The following is a 19,861-nucleotide window of genomic DNA, read 5'->3' on the forward strand; positions in this document are numbered from 1 at the left end:
AAGGTATGTATAATTGAAGTGTCTGAAATATCTGACCTAGCATGTGTAATTCAAGAACTAAATAAATACATAGCTAGTGTTCTGAAACTCATTTTATAATATGAGTAATAACATGATAATCTGATTTGGAACATATATTTAACTAAATCAAGTCTTTCTACGAAAGTTCTAGAAACCCTAGGTTTAATCTTGATATGAGAATCAAGAATCTGAATGAAAACTAGGGACCCAATGGGTGAAAGGAACCACTAGTGAAATCCCACATACCTGGTGATGAAATCCACGAAAAAATACATAAGTTTTGTGGCTAGAACTGGTGGACCCTTGTTTTATTCTTGAACTAGGGCTCTTGAGCTATTTCTCCTTTGTGGCTTCAAGTTTTCTAACTTTTTATTTAATGATTTGACTTAGATATGTTTTAATTATGTTTCTAGGATTAAACTGACTAAAATATGGTGATTTAGGGTCAAAAAATGATGTAACTTAGGGTTTAAATGGAGTGGGAAAGTTCCAAAAGACCCTTGGGGAGGGTGCTATTGAACCTAACGACGGTCAGGACTGGCGGTCCATCGTCTGATCGACGCCCCATCGTTGGGTCCGTCGATTGGGCCTCTTCAACACGCCTTTACTAAAATGGCCATAACTTTTTACACTGAGGTCTGATTTTAGAATGGTTGGTGTCTATGGAAAGATAATTCAATTATCCATCATTGGCTAAGTCATGGGACACCTAATTCATTTTCTAATAAGAGTTATGACAATTTAAAGTTTACCTAACTGCATTTCCCCTTAACTGTATGAACATTTTCCACCTATAGTAAGGCCTAAGAACCGTGCTGGTCATCCGTAGCTCTTGTCAGAGAATAGGTGAATGGGGGTATCAATCGACGCTCACGGACTACGGACCGTCGTCTGACCTATGGATCGTCGATCATGACTTAGCCAATTTTTTTCCCGGTTGAATTTTTGGAAGTTTTTTATCCCATCGACGATTGTGCAGGACGGACCGTGGTTCAGGCTACGGTTTGTCGATGCAACAATTGATAGCACCCGAAGATTTTTCTAAAAAACTAATTTTTGGTCTGTTTTGGCTACGGGGTGTTACAAATTTTTTTGTCCTTTAAATACTGATCACATGCATTATTAGTATTTTTTAAAAAAGAGAATTGTTAAATATAATTATTTAATTTAAGTGTAACAGCATAGTTTTAAAAAATATATGTAATTACCAATAAAAAAAATACAAAAGTATACAAAAATTGGCCATCTTTCAAACTAACAAAAAAGTTGATTGAGTTTATTATTTGGTAAGAATTATAATAAATAATTAATTTTGATACAAATTGTAGGATGAATTTTTCTTATATCATATTGGTATAAAAATTAAAATGATGAAATACTCCATCTGGCTAAAATATTTTTCTACTATTGATTTGACATACACCTTTAGAAACTATAAATAATAGGTTTAATTACTAGAATTCCCTTCGAATATATTAACTTTAATGCTTTGGAAAATGTATTAGACATCAAATAGTATTTAATAGCAAATTAGCCCTTCACTATTTCACTATACTGCTCACACTACATTTTCCTTTCTATAAAAGCTCCTAAAATTCTTGTTTGCATCGCTTCACATATCATGAATCTTCTATGTCCTCTTTCTTTCAAGAAAAAACCACCATCAATGGCATCCCTGTAAGTCTTCATTTGCTTATGTTTTTGTTAATTGTTCATCAAATGTATTTAATTATTTCAAAATCATTAGTTATTCACAGTATTCATTTACACAAGTACTGTTTGAGGAATTGAGTTATGTTCGAGGTCCATTTGTTGTTTTAAATGTTTGGTAGGATAGGTAGTGCTCTTTCTTATACACTCCAGATTTAAAAGAAACGTATCTCAATAACTATTTCATGAAAAATAAAACAACAAAATAGCAAGATACAATATAGGTACAACAATAAATAGTGGTTCCTATAAAAAATTCCCTTTTTGGGGTCCGACTCCTACAAGTTAGCGGACAAGCGAGGGGAAATGGATCTTGATGAATCATCATAATTAGTGTAAAAGTCCATATATTTGATGTCATATGAAGTTGTCCAGGTTTTTGATGTCATGCTTCAGTTTTGAGTGATTTATTAATGAATGGTCTTATGAGGAGTTGAATTAGCTACAAAGTTCATTTCTTCATCGATAAGATATTTGGTTGAGTACCTTTTATATGTAATGAAGAAGATGAAGTGTTACCTGGTTATGGTTGTTGTTGTTGTTGTTGTTGGGAGTTATCTTAGGGAACTAGTAGATTGATCATTAAAAAAGAGAAAAAAGATGATAAAGCCGGTGGCGGGGTTTGGGGTATCTGTGTGTGTATGTGATGCAACAAGACCATTTATTTTAAATTTAGTATTAATTGTTGTATATGTATATTGTATGAAATTGTTTTCATAGTTTTATTTTGATATTGATATTCATGGGGTTATTCTTTTATTCGGACAGGAGTGTACAATACGTTCTACCATCATCTCTGGATTATACTTCCCAACCCCGATCACTCTTCAATGGAACTACCAGGTTTGATTAAATATTTAATCTCATTTATTTCTTGTCTTCCTTAATAAAATATGGTGTTTGTCTTCCTTATGAATAATGTGTTCTTTGTCATCATTACGGTTTTATTTCTCCAACTGAAGATTGTGATCTGAGTTGATTGTGTTGTCTTAAGGTTGTATATCAATTATTAATGCCCCTATTCTCAACGTGTGTGAATAACCACGAATGATAAGGTTTTCCTTTATACAAATTCCTCCATTCTAATTTATCTAGATTTTCTCTAAATAGACTGTTCTTAAAACAAGGACAACTTTCAATATTTGGAGACTCTTTAAACTTGAACTTACCATGTTACACATCATTGCATATCTTTAGAGTTAGAAAAATTTCATGAGATGTGTAAGATCGAATGTCGAAAGAAACTTTTGAAATAGATTCAAAATCATTTTTCTTTTTCAAATTTTATGTCAAGTGAAACTCTACCACGTAAAATAAAAAAGAGGGAGTAGTTCTCAGTTTTGTTTTCATATTTATTAGTATACTGCATTAAACAACAAGAAGACCCTTTACTAGGTTGATAAAAGACTATTGCGCAACGACTGATGAGAAGCAACAACTTATTAGAAATCAGATAGGGTTGGAACCCTTTTTAAGGTGTTGCTTGCTGCTGGAGCAGAGAGAAGAAATTCTCGCATATAGACATTACACTTCAGCTCATCATAGAAATTTCTTATCTACACGAAGCCTTGGGTCTTCTCCTGGATTCTAATAGTCGTTAAAATTTTTATGATCTTTAATTTACATGTTCACATTCTATGTCAAAAATATTCGGTTTGGATTAACTCATAGTTCAAAAGTTCTATCCTTCTCTTTCACGCCTCGTGCTACCCCCGAGACGCGGACACAGAACCTAGTACCACAAGTGATCTCAAGATAACCCTGCTGGCATGATCATGATCATACTAATGAAAATAAACTGATGCGGAAACTAAATCATAATTTATACTGAAAATATGGGGAATACCTATATTCTATAACTGAGATATAGAAAAGAATAAGTTTAATACAAAGAAAATATTAACTCAATACTAAGCTAAATCTAAGTATGTCTGGAATAAGCCTCTAACTTATTAAAAATACTGGGACAAGCCCAAGCTAAAACGAGCAAAAACATAAATAAAAGACTAAATACTGAAAAGAAACTCCTTACTGTTGTCCTCAGAGAATGATGACTCACCACTAAATCTGCTGAACTAGAGATCCGGAAATCGATATATGCGTGATGTGAATGCTGAGAACCTGAACCTACATCACGAGAAGATGTAGCCACGTATGCATCAGTACCTAAAAGTACTGAGCATGCATGATAGAGTAAAGCTGAAATAAAACATAACAAAACAAGCACTGAGCAAGTATAATAATATGAACATGATATAGATTATGAATGTTGCGATAACTTAATGCAATGACCAATTTATAACATGCTGAAATTGGATACTCAGTATACTGATAAATGTTCAGTGGTGGAGAGTCTGACTGAATTGCGGAATCTACTAATAACCGATAATAAAACCACATGAGCGAAATGTTGGTTCCGATGTATGTGCCCCATCGAGAGGACCCAATATACCCTACCAAAGGTATAAAGGCATGGTGGCATAATCACTAAACTGATTGCCCATAGAGGGGACTTACAACCTACTTGGTTAGTAGTTCTGGGACTATAGGGTACAGTGAACCCTAGTCTAACTCGGTATTATGCTACTCCCAATGAATTTTGTAAATTTACTGATTATGTCTGAATTTCTGTAAATACTTGATAGCTCGAAATTGAACATGGAAACTTAGAATGCAATAATTAATCTGGTAATTATACATTTATAATTGAGGCATGTATATCTGAAGTGTCTTAAATATCTGACCTAGCTTGTGTAATTCAAGAACTAAAGAAATACAATGCTAGGGTTCTGAATTTCATGCAATAATCTGGTTAATAACATGATAATCTAATTTGGAACATATATTTAATAAAGTCATAAACTTCTACCAAAGGTCTAAAAACCTTAGGTTTGATCATGATAAGAGAATCAAGAATCTAACGGAAAACTAGGGAATCAATGGGTTAAAGGAACCCACTAGTGAAATTCCACATACCTGGTAATGAAATCAACGAAAAATACATATGTTTCAGGGCTGGAACTGCTAGAGCTTGTGGCGTTCTTGAACTAGAGTTCTTGAGCTTTTTCTCCTATCCTGCTTCTAATTTTCTAGGTTTTGATTTAATGATTTTACTTGGATATGTTTTAATTATGTTTCTAGGCTTAAACTAACAAAAATATGATGATTTAGGGTCAAAACGACGTATCTTAGGATTTAAACTATACGGGAAAAGACCAAAAGACCCCCTAATAAAGTTATTGTCACACCAATCTATGACCAGGACTGATTGTCCGTCGATTGACCGACGCTCTGTTGGTTGGTCCATTAGTTGGGCCTCTTCGATAGGCATTTACTAAAACGGGCATAACTTTTTTCTCGGAGGTCTTATTTTTGAAAGGTTGGTGGCTATGGAAAGCTAATTAAATTATCTATATGTGGGTAGGTCATGCGAAACCTAATCATTTTATGCAAATACATATGACAATTTGAATTTGACCCAACTATATTTCGGTAGCTCTTGTCATAGGTTTTCACCTAGTGGCTGCACCTTTATACGGGGACCTCTGTTGGGAGCCAACTCATTGGCCTCATAGAGAATTAGGCCAATATCTACTGTGCCAGACGGGGTCTTAAGCACATCAATGTGCCACACGGGCACTCCTGCTAACCTGCATAGAGATAAAACCATGCACGAGAAAGGGTAAGTAGTAGTGATCTTGAAGGCTTTATCGTGCATCCCCGCATGTAGTAGCCTTGCAAAGTCTACCTCGAACCCCGCAATTAGTGTCGCCATCAAAATTGCATGATGCCAGGTTACAATATATCAGCAACAGTGGGGGGAAAGGCAGTGTTGGACAAGTAGCTAGAAAAACTTGGTTGTGAATGTGAGGTTAGCCTTCTTGATACTTCCCTTGGGCTTCAGCATCCAATCAGCATCCTCACCATTAACGGAAAGGTACTTTGCAGTCCACTGCTTGGTGGTCTCTCTTAACTCTAGCTCACGCTGGAACCGACAATCTTCAGTCAACTTCCACCGATAGTTGAACTCGACGATGCGAGGTGTACGAGTGGCATCAACATCCGCGCCACAAAGATAACTTCGGATGGCCGACAAGGAAATATCAACCCAATTACCGCGGACTCGGACGTAATCCAAAGAAGCATGTTTTGCGGGGGTTGCCCTCCTGTCTACCTGAGATCGAAGAGTCGCCACATAGGAGGCGTAGAACTCTCAGACCATCTCCTCACTGTAGCAGCCTACACCCGAGCCGTCCACTCTAGCCGATGCCTTCTGAATAATTCATGAATAGCCGGCATAGTAGGGAGACTCCTAGTAAGGACCCGCCGATCTAGTGTCAAGGTCCGGGTCATGACCCCATTGTCATTCGACAGCTTGGCGTCGGTGTATACTTTATATTGTCCCTCAACACACCACCGGTTGGGCTGATCAGCAACTGGGGAGGGGACGCCAGTCTGGGGTGCTGAAGTGGAGTCTGCACTATCATCCTTATCAGATGAGGAAGACAGGGATTCAGTGGCGGGAGCAGAGCCCTCCTCAGACCCGGATAACTACTCAGAACCAGACACTTCCTCAGCACCGGAAGCATTCTCAGAGCTAGATGCTCCCTCGGACTATGCAGCAGACCCAGAAGGTTTGCCGGTCAGTATGCGCTCCTCTTTAGACTGGGAGGCAGTGACTACGCCAGGAGTCACCCTCGGGGGTGTGGCTCTAGTGGATCGGACTGCAGGGGTAGGAGTGAGGGTGCCTGGTGGCACGTACTCTGGTCACGCTCATCATCTAATCCTATGATAAGCCGATTCGACAGGGCGACTGACTTGGAACGACCTTCTTAGTAGACACGGTCGTGTTTAGGTGCCATTTGTATCTGCAAAGAGAATTAATTACTACCAGAAGAAGCAACAAAGCATAGAAAAGAAATGACAGTGCAGAAGTACAGAGTGCAGGACGGACCCACCGATGGTCCATCGAAGGCACGACGGTCCGTCATGGGGGTCCGTCGAGGGACCCTTAGAATTAATTTTAAAAACATTAGAAATAAAGGTTTTGACAGTGTTGACGGTTGTACAGGACGGACCGTCGAAGTGACAGCAGTCCGTCATGAGAAACTTAGAATAAAATTTTAAAATGTCAGAAACAAAGGTTCTGACAGTGTCGATGGTTGTGCAGGATGGACCGTCGAAGGAATGACGTTCTGTCAAAGTGGTCCGTTGAGGGACACTTAGAGTAAACTAGGGAAGGTAAGGTTGACGGACCCCGACGATGGTCCATCGAGGGACCAACGGTCCGTCGATGGGGTCTCGTACAGACCTTCAGGGAATAGAGTTTTGCAGCCAAACTTTGATACCCTATCATACAAATTTGAAGTATTCTTAGAAGTCTAATTTTACAAAATATTTACCTAGCATCCCATCATTCGTAGGGCATCAATTTTCGTAGGTTTAACATGCATTTTCGATAGCCTATCAAACCCTAGGTCAGGAACACAATCATGCAAACACACTCTATTTTTAACAATACACCCCCATCATTTTCAATTTCATTGTTCTAAGGGACTTAGGACATTTGTATGGAAGTTTTAGCATGCAACATTGTCCAAAATTAAGTACCCAAATATTTAGATATCAAAATAATAAGGAATATTAACAAAAGATAATCTGAGTGGATCAGAACAACATACCTGACAATTGTAGTAGAGGAATTAGAGTATGAACTCTAGGAGTTGAACAATAGCAAGAACCACCATGAACAACGACCGACAATGGACTGAAGAAACTGGGAGAATTTGGGAGAGAAATGGACTGTGAGAATTGGGGAAAATGTGGGAAATCAGAAGATGGGGAGTTAATGGGAGTTGATGGTGATGAAGTGGAGAGAAATGGTAGGAAATGAGGAGGGAAACGATTATGAGGGGTTATGTGAAGAGGTTAGAACTTTAAAAGTTTAAAACTTTTAATATTCAGCCGGACGGATCAGGTCGTGTCGGTGGGTAAAGACGCGAAGATTCCCCGTCGAGAGTGCCCTAAATTGGAAAATTTGGAAGATATACATGGGCATGACGGATCCCATCGACGGGTCGTCGATAAACACGACGGTCCATCGATGGTTCCATCGATTGGTGAAACAAACCACTTTTCTGCAGATTTCTTGTGATTTGATACCTTCACATTTAACTCCCATTATTCTAATCTTTTTGTATTTTCTGGAAACTTTTTGTACACGGACCCTAATCTATGCTCTAGCCAACACTATTAATGAAATAGAAAAGAGCAGTCAGACAAAACATTAAATAAATAAAAGCAAAAATAATGGAACTATGCCTAGAAAATCATGAAAAACCTATAGTTGGCTAGAGGATACATATTAGGTTGCCTCCCAATTAAAGCTTTTTTTAAAGTCGCGGCGCGACGGAGGGATCTTGATTACTCAGACTTCATCATGATGGTATGCCTTGATCACTTCATTCGCCATTCAGCATGCCCTAGATATATTTTGATTCACTTCCTGTTCATGTTGAACCTCACACCCTCCTTGTTCTCCAACTCAACCGCACCATCAGTGAATAGTTGGGTGATCAAATAGGGACCATTTGGAATTGAGTTTGCCCGAAAACAAACACAATCTAGAATAGAACAAAAGCACCAAATCCCCAACAAAAAAATCACTCTTCTCAATATTATGGTCATGGTAATTCTTCATCTTTTCTTTGTCGGTGGATGAAGTTTCATATGCCTTCAAGCAAAATTCATCAAGCTCATTCAACCCGTTTAACTACTGTTCCTCAGCCTCATTCCAATCCATTTTCAACTTCTTCTTTGCCTACATGGCCTTATTCTCTAATCAAACTGGTAAGTGAAATGTCTTCACATATACAAGTTGGTATGGCGACATACCTATGGGAGTCTTGTATGCTGTCTGGTAAGCCCAAAGAGCATCATCAAGACTCCTTGACCAACTCGTTCTACTAGCATTCATTGTTTTTAAAAATTTGCTTAGTCTCCATGTTTGACACCTTAACTTGCCCACTAGTTTGACGATGGTAAGGACTACCACATTATGGCGAACCCCATATTTCCCCAATAATCCCTTAAACAGCTTGTTGCAAAAGTGAGATCCCCCATCACTAATAATAGCCCTTGGGATGCCAAATCTTGAAAATATGTTCTTTTTCAAGAACGCAGTGACACTCTTCCCTTCATTATTTTCTAGTGCAACAGCTTCCACCAATTTATACACATAACAGACTGCCACAAGAATGTACTTCATCCAATGAGAACTCACAAAAGGGCCCATAAAGACAATGCCCCACACATCAAACAACCCAATCACCAGAATGAGATTTAGAGGGAGCTCTTGCTTTCGCAAAATGCCACCGTATCTTTGGCATCTATCACATGCCTTGGCGAACTCATGAGCATCTTGGTGGATGGTTGGCCAGTAGTACCCACATTGCAAAATCTTGTGAGCAGTTTGAATACCACTATGATGCCCACCTACAGGCGAAGAATGGCATGCCTCCAAAACACTCAACATCTCAACTTCCGGAACACAATGCCGAATAAGCCCATGAGTACAACTCCTATATAAGTATGGATCATCCATAAGAAATTTTTCACTTCATGCATGAACTTTTTCTTTGATGAAAGGACATGTCCTGTGGGACAATATCACTAGCCAGATAATTTGCAAAATATGCGAACAATTGAATCAAGTCTTGGGAGGCAGCCAATACGTTCTCATCATGGAAAGTATCATTAATCTCAACCTTCACCCAACTCTCTCATTGCTTCATCTTCTAATCGGGACAAGTCATCAACAACTTGATTTTTGATCCCTTTTCTATCTTATACCTCAAAGTCGACTTCTTGCAATAGTAATACCCAACGAATCAACCTCGGTTTCGCATCCTTCTTTTCCATCAAATATCTCAAAGCAGAACGATTAGTATGCACTATAATTCTAGTGCCAAGCAAATAGGAGCGAACTTTCTCGAATGCAAACACTACTGCAAGGAGCTCTTGTTTAGTCATGGTATAGTTATTTTGGACTTCATTAAGGGATTTACTAGCATAGTAAATGGGATGAAGGATTTTGTCCCTTCTTTGTCCCAATATCACAACTAGAGCAACCCCACTCGCATCACACATCACCTCAAATTGCTTGGTCCGATCCACAAAAATGATGATAGGTGCAGAGACCAAATTTTCCTTCAACTCACCAAATAACTTAAGACAAGATTCATCTAAATGAAACTTATACCCTTTCTCAAACAACTTGCAAAAAGTATGTGCAATCTTGGAAAAATCATTGATGAACCTCCGGTAAAATCCTGTATGCCTAAGAAAACTTCTTACACCTTTTACAGAGATAGGTGGAGGAAGTCTCTCTATAACCTCAACTTTAGCTCGATCAACATCTATGCCCTTCGCTAAATTGCGACGACCCAATACAATTCCTTCTTTCACCGTGAAGTGACATTTTTCCAAATTTAGAACAAGGTTGGAATCTTTACACCTCTCAAGAACCTCGGACAAATAACTCAAATACCGCTCAAAGTAGTCACCAACCACTGAAATATTATTTATAAACACCTTAATAGTGTCCTCCACCATAGAGGAGAATATTGACATCATACAAGTAAAGGCGGTTTTCTCTTCATCTTCCAGTGCAATAGAAATCAGATTATAACCCGAATAGCCATCAAGAAACAGTACCACCCCTTTTTTGCAAGTCTATCTAACATATGATCCATGAAGGGTTTTGGAAAATGGTCCTTCTCGGTCCATGCATTTAATTTTTGGTAATCCATACATACCCTCTGTACAGTCACCGACCTTATCAGAACAAGCTTATTTTTCTCATTGGGGACCACAATCATTCCCCCTTTCTTAGGTACACACTAAACAAGGCATACCCAACTACTACTGGCAATTGGATACATCACTCCAACATCCAACCACTTAATGATCCTTCTTTACCACCTTTTGCATAGGTGGATTTAAATGTCTCTGGTGCTCAATGCTTGGCTTATGATCGGGCATGAGTTGGATTTTATGTGAATAAATCTCGGGAGCAATCCCAATAATATCCGAATAATCCAGCCATTGACTCTTTTGAACCTTTTTAACACCTCCACAAAACTCTCAACTTGATGCACATTCAAATCTGATGCTATAATTACCCTCAAAGTGTCACCTTTTCCCAACAATACATACCTCAGATGAGGTGGTAGAACCTTAAGTTCTACTTTTGGAGCCTTCTGTATAGATGGTTTTGCGGGTGGAGACTCACGATGCTTCATATCTAACTCCAACTTCTTTTGTTTAAACCGAACATCACCTCGATCAAGTGTCACGACCAATGACCCATACTCTTCAATACAATCACTATCAAAATTCATGATCACTGCCGCTAGTTCTTCTACACCCAGATACTTTTCTATTTGTACCTTAGATGACTTTTCCACCTTGTAAGATATGGCAGATATCGATTTGATCTCACCACTCTGCCTCATGGACCTCAGCATAGGGATACTTACCATAAGAACCGCCCACTATCGTATCAGGTACTTCTTTATTATTATCATCCTGTTCCCAATAGAAGTACTTTTTCAGTAATTCATCATCGATACGGTGATAGGGGAAACTTCTCAAGAATGAGGTGAACCTATCCCCAAGAACTACTGACTGATTCTTTCGTTAGTGATACAAAAGTTGTTCACCCTATCTTTGTAGTTTAGCTTCTTCGACACCGGGTAGTAACATGCAAAGAACACATCCCTCAATTAATTCCAAGTGTAGATTGAGTTATAGGGGAGTTCGGTAAACCATATAGCAGTCTCTCCCATTAGTGAGAGAGGAAGCACTCTTAACACTATTACATACATATTCAAATCAAGCCTCCCTACACAACTCTTACACACCGATCTCACCTTAGCGATGTGAGCATGTGGATCCTTGGAAGGTAGCCCTAAAAACAAACGTCTTGCAGTGAGCATTTGCTTCACACTACTAGTTAACACGAAAGTATGGTCGTGTGGTAAGGGAGTCAAGACAAGTGGATTGTCTAAGGTCGGTAATATTATCATATCCCCTATAATACTCTTGGGGGCATGGAGCGGGAGGTTGCCTCCATATTTCACCTTCCCCACGATTTTCAGTTAATAATTGATCATGAGCATCACCCGATGGTGGAAGTTTCGGGTTGTGATCTTCATCGAGAATACCCAAATTTCGATTTATTCAGCGCAGTGTATGCTTTAGTTCGGGTTCGGGTGAGAGTGTGGGTTCTCCTCTACTCCGTGTACTTGGCATACATAGAAGTTAGATCTGCAAGAGATAACAACAAAAAGAAAAAGTAAAATCAGGAAAATGTTGACTAAACTTTGGTAATAAGCTTAAAGTTAATATAAAAGCCACTTTGGTAATAAAAGGTGCCAAAATTTGATATGCTCAAATTTACTTCTCGAAAGGAAGTATAAGTGGTCGTATAAAGTAAAGAACCCATCTATGAGGATGGGGTCGATCCCACGAGGAAAATGATTTAGACTTAACTTTAACATATTATTACTTCTATTTAGTCAAGTCCTTTCCAAAAAACAAGTAATAAAAATGGGAGTTTTAAAAAATAACTGTAATTAGCTATTTCTAAGTAAATAATTAAAAGGTTTAGAGATTGATTTTTATCAAGAAATGAGAGTAACTAGGGCTTAAGTGTTCCCCACAGGTTCATAACGTGGTAATTCTAGCTATAACAATCCTTCTCTAGTATCTTGCATGCAAAGTGGTAAGTTATGTATCTCTAATTCCTTGGTCCGGCAACAATGAGGTTGGGGTCGATCCCACGAGGAAAATGATTTTGACACAACTTTAACCTATTATTACTTCTATTTAGTCAAGTCCTTTTGAAGAAACAAGTAACAAAAAGGGGGTTTTTAAACAATAACTGTAATATCTATTTCTAAGTAAATAAGTAAGACGTTCAAAGATTTGATTTTTATCAATTAATGAGAGTAACTAGGGCTTAAGTGTTCCCCACAGGTTCATAACGTAGTAATTCTAGATATAACAATTCTTTCCTAGTATCTTGCATGCAAAGTGGTAACTTATGTATTATTAATTTCATGGTCCGACAACTACAATATTTCACACTGAACCTTTGTCCAGCTACGTGTGTATGCTTTACTAAACCTTACCTTTACCTCCTATTAAGTATCATAATCGATGTTTGACTTAGTTGTTACTTCGCACCAACTGACACTAGCCAATTAGATAGTGTATACTAAATCTATGTTGACAATTCTTTTCTTATTATCTACCTCCTTGGTACAGCAAGTAGCAACAAGGCGAGTTCTAACATGTGCAATCGTTAAAAAGACTTCTAAACGAAAGAATTATCAATACATCCATGACACCATTCAAGAAGAGTTATTTTAGGTAGGTTTTACCTTGTTATTTACCCATTATTCCCACAATCCTAGTTATGGAGTTTAGTTATCCATGTTAATAATCACACAATTCATTTTAATTAGATAAGAATTATGCACTTACTTTGATTAGATTAAGGAAAATCCATAGAATTACATGAATTAATCAAAAACATGCAACAAACGATTCCGGAAAATAAAGTAATTTTCAAAAAATCCCAAAATTCAACGCTTGGAAAAATAAAACAAGAATATATCCAAGAATCTAACCCCATAAACGAGGTTTTTACAAGTATTTATAATAATAGAGTCCTAAAAAAAGAGGGAAATGTATTTAAGGAAAATCTGCCTAAAAATGCGTCTGCGTCGATGACTAGGGCGGACCATCGAGGTCACGATAGACCATTGAGGCCCTCCGTCGTTCCATACATAACTTCTTTTTCTGCTTCTCTATTCACTAACTTTCTGTTACCATCGACAGACATGGATGACGTTCCGTTGCGTGCATGACGGTCCGTCAATGGCTTCCGCTCTTACATACTTGAAATCTTTTAAAGATGTGTGATGGGGCTACTTTTTGTTAACATTAACAAATGTGCAAGACGGTCCGTCCTGGCTATGAGGGTCCATCGAGATCCTCCATTACCCCACATTTAGTCAGAATTCCCCATCTTTCTTTAGCAGCATTTTTCTTCGTACGACAATGGCCACCTATGGACCGTCAAGGTCACGACGGGCTGTCGATGGCTCCGTAGGTCGTCACTTCTGCAATTTTAAGCACAAGGCTCCCACGTTCTTCTTCTGGAAAGATTTCTTGCAAACAAAGAGAAAACTACATTAAAACCAATAAATGAAAGGCCTTAGAGACACATTAAACTTAAGGAAAAAGCATTAAAGGAACCGTGAAACCACGGTACATCAGGAATTAATAAAGGAAAAAAAGAGATCTTCCAATTGATAGGAATGGTGTTGGTTCCTCATTCGCCTGAAAAATGCAAACTTCATTCTCATTTAGCCGTCACATTTCTTGAAAACCTACAAAGAAGTGTAGAAATGGTCAACAATCCTTTTGATCTAGACCTTATAATTAGGTGGAAACAACCACTAAATAAATTTTAACCATATTTAATCAAGAATTACCTTTTTTCTTCATTTTGTCTTGATAGTCGGGGCATTGCCTCTTGTAATGACCAGGTGGTTGCAATGGTAGCTCTTTCTCTTGGGCTTACCGACACCAGTACTAGAACCTCCAAGTGCCACAACCTTGCACGACTTCTCGTTCATGTTTGGCCGTCTTAGATGATGAAGAGACATGTTTGTCCACCATGTATTCCATAGAGGGAGAAGTTTTCTATTTGATAATGGATTCTGCCATAGTCAGTACATTCAAAAATTTTGCTAGAGACAAATACATGTTGTTCCTACTATAATTCTAGAGAAACAGTTTAAAACTGCCTGGCAGAGTCCATAGGATAATCTCCACTTGAGATTCCTTATCAGTAGTAGTGTCAAGTATCTCCAGCTCATTCAAATGACTTATAATGTTAAGTTCATCTTAACATGATCCTTGAAAGGTGATCCTTCTACTATTTTTTGTATTCAAGAGAGCCTTTATGGAAGTCTGCTTGGTAGCATGATTCTACTCTCCGGACATCTCTATCAGAGATTCGAACGTATCTTAAGCAGATTTCATAGACTCATGTGGATGTTGAAATTCATTTTCTATTTAGTCTGAAATGTAGAACCTTTCCATCTTATAAGCTTTGACCCATTTATCATAAGACTTGATCTCCTGATCAGTAGCATCCACTAATTGCCAGTTGTACCATATGAAGAACCTTGACAGATTGGGTGGCCAATTGGTGCTCTGTAGCTATAGATTGATCCCTAATGTTCTTAACACCTTTATCTACCTAGCATACAACCTATGACTAGACTAACCACATTGAAAGCACACTACACTACTTGTAATCCCCTCACCCAGATGGTACCACAATTTTGACATGTGGAGAATGTGTTGTTACTTAAAGCACTCCATAGAGACATAGATCATGATCTCCACCCTATTTGATCCTTTAAAAACCCGGGGGGCGAAGTACTAGCTGATGCAGGTACTTAAACCATAGACCTTTGCTGAATTTGTTAGCAATTTCCGCCGTCCAACTTTTGTTTTAGTATTCATAATTTCCTGCTAGCTTTTTTTTCAAACTTAGCCGATTCCCTTAGTATATCTCCCTAAAATTCCTAAGCATGAGTCATTTGTGTATAGATATCCATATCCCATAAGAGCATAACATTCCTGCACTCGGTCATCACCAGATCGGATACCCTTTACAAGAACTTCCTCATGTGTACCCTTGGATAGGCAACCATGTGTGGAGCATACTTCCAGAGTTGGATAAACTTAGGCCCACACACCTGGAAAGACATTGAACCTTTCTTCATGTTCATAAGCTCTTACACCTATGCTTCTCTCAACTCTCTTGGGAAGAACCTATGTAGAAAATCTCTAAGTCACAGAAGCTGCATCTACACCCTTGTTGTCTTTCCACTAAGTGAACTAAATACGAGAAGAATTCCTGCTCCAGCCTTCCATTTATAGTTACCTATATCACCTCTAGGATGATCTTGATTTCATTAATGAAGTTTTATGGGTCCTCACAAACCTTTGAACCTAGAAACAATGGCATATTCGTCCGAACAAAGTCTAAAACCTTAGCTGCAGCTGATCCATCATTAGTTTTTGCAAGAAACTATGGCCTGCTTATTATACTTATTGGGCACACATTGATCCAAGAGTTGGATCACATTCCGAAACTTTACATTAATAACCTCATTTTTCGGCACAAGAGATATTGTGTTAGCGTTGCATGCATTAGGATTAAGTCCATTGGCTTTAAAGGAAGTTATGGTCTTTATCTCATAACGACAGTTTAGAAAGGAGAAGATTAATCATACCTCACACACCCTAAAATTTGAAAACAAAGTGAAGTTTTTAATAAAAACAGTTGTAGTCTCTGCTCAAGTTGTGGCGCGCTTCACATCTATGAAGTATACTCTACTAAGTTAGGCTTTAAGACATCCTAGGACTCTTTAACCTAGCTCTAAAACAATATTGTCGAACCCCGAGGGTACCCCCTTAATGTAAAACAAGACATATTATCATGAATGATCCCAAGTTAACTCTGTGCCTAACATATATCAAGCATACTGAGAAAAACATAATAAGACATGTAATGTGTGGATTATAAAATAATGGATAACTAAAACACCACTTAACAACTCATGTTGAATCTATTATTATGTCTCAAAGTTGTCTAAATGAGTTGAGTGTTGGACATGCCCCCCCTGCAAACTCTAAAAATTTTAAAAACTTAAAGGGACGACTAAAATAAAAGCATGTCTATTATCCTCGAAATATGAGGACTTACCACTATTGCTTTTGAATTCAAATGGAGAATCGATCAAAGTGTGATATAGATATTAACCTAAACAAATATACATAGGTTGGAAAAAATATAATTGAGTGCTGAAGTAAACTGAGCAAGAATGTTAACATCGAAATGTAATTTAAAAGATAAATTGAATACAGTGACGAAGTATATACTAAACTGAAATGCAGAAGTATATAATAAAAACCTGGTAAAATTCCCAAAGAGTCTTACTATGGGATCTACTATTAATCGACATAAACTACGTTACATAAATGTGGAGTTCGATGTAAATTCCCCATAGAGATAACTCAATATACCTTGTTAGGGGTATAAAGGCATGACTAGCCCACTCACTAATTATGATTCCCATCAGCGGAGACTTGTACTCCCAGAGAGCACGTAGTTCCTGGACAATAAGGGTAAGCTAAACCGTAGTGCAACTCGATGCTAAGCATACTCCCAAGTAAATTTGAATATGGCTGAAATGTAACTTAAATACTAAAAAGCTCAAATTATTGACATGCAATCTTAGAATGAAACATTAATATACTGATAATGTGACTTTCGGAACTGGAGCATGATTATCTACTTAATTAACCAAGCAAGTGTAATTCAAGAACTAAGGGAATCTACACAAACTAAGGTTCTGAGTTTTATACAAGGAATTAAACAACCATAATAAGAAAATATTATATTTCTGTTAAGAATATTATAATAGCTAAATCACGAAAAATCTACAATGTTTTCGAAACCATAGGTCTATACAATCTATATAGAATACTGAAATCCTACATACCATGTGATGAAAAATATGGGGAAATCTCTAGCATATCGGGCTGAAGCTTGAAGAGCATTGCTTCTTGTTCATGAAAGAAATTTTCGCCTCCTTCTCCTCATTATGATTAAGTTTGGATGATTTTTTGAGAATGAAAGTTTTGAGTAGGTTCTTACTATATTATTAGGCTTAGATAGAGTAAAATGATACAGTTTAGGTATTAAACAACATTTTTTAGATGCTCTATGTATAAAGGGAAAGACAAAAATTACCCTGACTTAAAAGCTAACGAGGCCCACCCACAGAGCCACTAACAGACCGTTCATGGAACTATGGTCCATCCAGCGGGTTGTGATTGCTGGCCAGTTCTTACTGGTTCTGAGTACTCACCTCTACAGAAAACATCATTAACCGTGTGAAGGACCACAAACCGTTAAAGCCACTATGGTTCTTCACTTTGACTAGGGGGTCTGCTGACTCTACTTGACAAGCAAATCCACGACTTATAATTGGGACCATGGCCCGTGGTGGGCACAATGGTCTACCACGCTGGATGGATGTGAACCACGGGCAAGTCGACGGACCGCATCCCTTTCACGGTCCATGAACCCCTCCCTGGTTCACCAAATTTTCTGTTGTTCAGTATGCTAGGTTCCTGAGGTGTTACAATATGTATCATATACCTTTTGATATTCTTATTAATTATAAAAAATATTTCTCTTTTGAATGCAAATAAATATACAACTAATTATATGGAATTCATAAATTGCACGTGGTCGTTGAAGTTTATTTTAAATTTTTACTACAGACCTTACACATACATTTAAAATTTCCTTCATTTTCTCGTAATGTTGTGAATTAGTAGCCAAAATTATTGTGTAATCATTGAAAGTAGATTTTTTTTCTCTTTTAAATACTGATCACGAGCTTTTTTATTTTTTAATTTTGTAAAAAATTGCTAAATATAATAGATTAATTTAACTAAAATAGTAAAACTTTAAAAAATATAAATACTTACCAAAAAAACCATAGAAAGTATGCAAAAATTGGTGAGCTTTTAGAGTGACGGAAAAAATGATTGTGTTTATTATTTGGTAACAATTATAGGTAATAATTAATTTTGATACAACATTCAGGATGAATTTGTCTTTTATATTATCGAGATAAAAATTTAAACTCTGGATTACTCCATCTGGCTAACAATAATCGTCCACTATTAATTTGACACGCAATATAAGAAATAATAAATAATAGGAGTCATATCTTTGGCACTCTTTAGGCTTGTTGTCCTCAAAATTTTGCTTAGTTCCGTGTGATAGGTCTTATGTTTCCTGTAGTAAGATCAAGGATGTATTCCACATCGATATATAATTTGAATCTATCAATTTTTGAAAATTCAAATGCAGATGTAAATGGAGACGCAGACCAAGGTTTGGATGTAGATGCAAATACGGATTTCGATCTGAAGTGGATGTGAATGCATAAGGATGTAGATCAAGATTTGAATGCAGATGTAGATTTTGAGTTGATCTTCTTGGAATGCCATCTCATTGAATTTTGACATTTGAAAACAAAATATAAGAAGTAAATATTGTCTCACTTTTCGTGCCAAATTGTAAAAATCTAAAGTTTCAATTCCGAGATACAACAGACAGGAAAGGAAAATAAAAAGCAAATGTAACAAATCCTAGCTAAAACAGACAAAAAAAAAAATAGTTTTTCAGAAAATTTGCCGGTGGAACAGACGAGAACATCGACGGACCGTAGCCTAACTCATAGTCCATCTTGCACAACCCTCGATGGGATCAGAAACTCCCAAATATCTCAACCTAGAAAAATTGGTTAAGTGTTGGTCGACGGACGGACTTACGGTCCATAGGTAAGACCACGTTATGTAGTTCATGATCGTCGATCTACAATCCCTTCACCCACTAGCTGACAAGAGCTGCAGATGACCAACACGGTTTGTAGGTAGACCTACGGTCCGTAGGTGGGAAATTAGCAGACAATTAAGGGGAAATGCAGTTGGGTGAAATTCAAATGGTCATAAGTCTTAGATAAAAATAAATTAGGTGTCCCATGACCTACACGAAGATATATAATTGAATTAACATTCCATAGCCACCGACCTTGCTAAAATCAGACCTCCGACTAAAAAGTAATGCCCGTTTTAGTAAAGGCCTATTGAAAGGGACCAACCAACAGACCAACCGACGGGGCGTTGGTCAATTGACAGACCGTCAGTCCTGGCCATGGACTGGTCCGACAACAACTTTTACAGGGGTCTTTTGGACCTTTTCCACTTCGTTTAAACCCTAATTTACATCATTTTGACCCTAAATCATCATATTTTTGTCAGTTTAAGCCTACAGACATAACTAAACCATATCCAAGTCAAATCAATAAATCAAAACTTAAAAAATTAGAAGTAAGAGAGGAGAAAAAGCTTAAGAACCCTAGTTCAAGAACGCCATAGGCTCCAACAGTTTCAGCAC

This window comes from Solanum pennellii, chromosome 5 (genome assembly GCF_001406875.1).
Source record: "Solanum pennellii chromosome 5, SPENNV200".
Lineage (NCBI taxonomy): Eukaryota > Viridiplantae > Streptophyta > Magnoliopsida > Solanales > Solanaceae > Solanum > Solanum pennellii.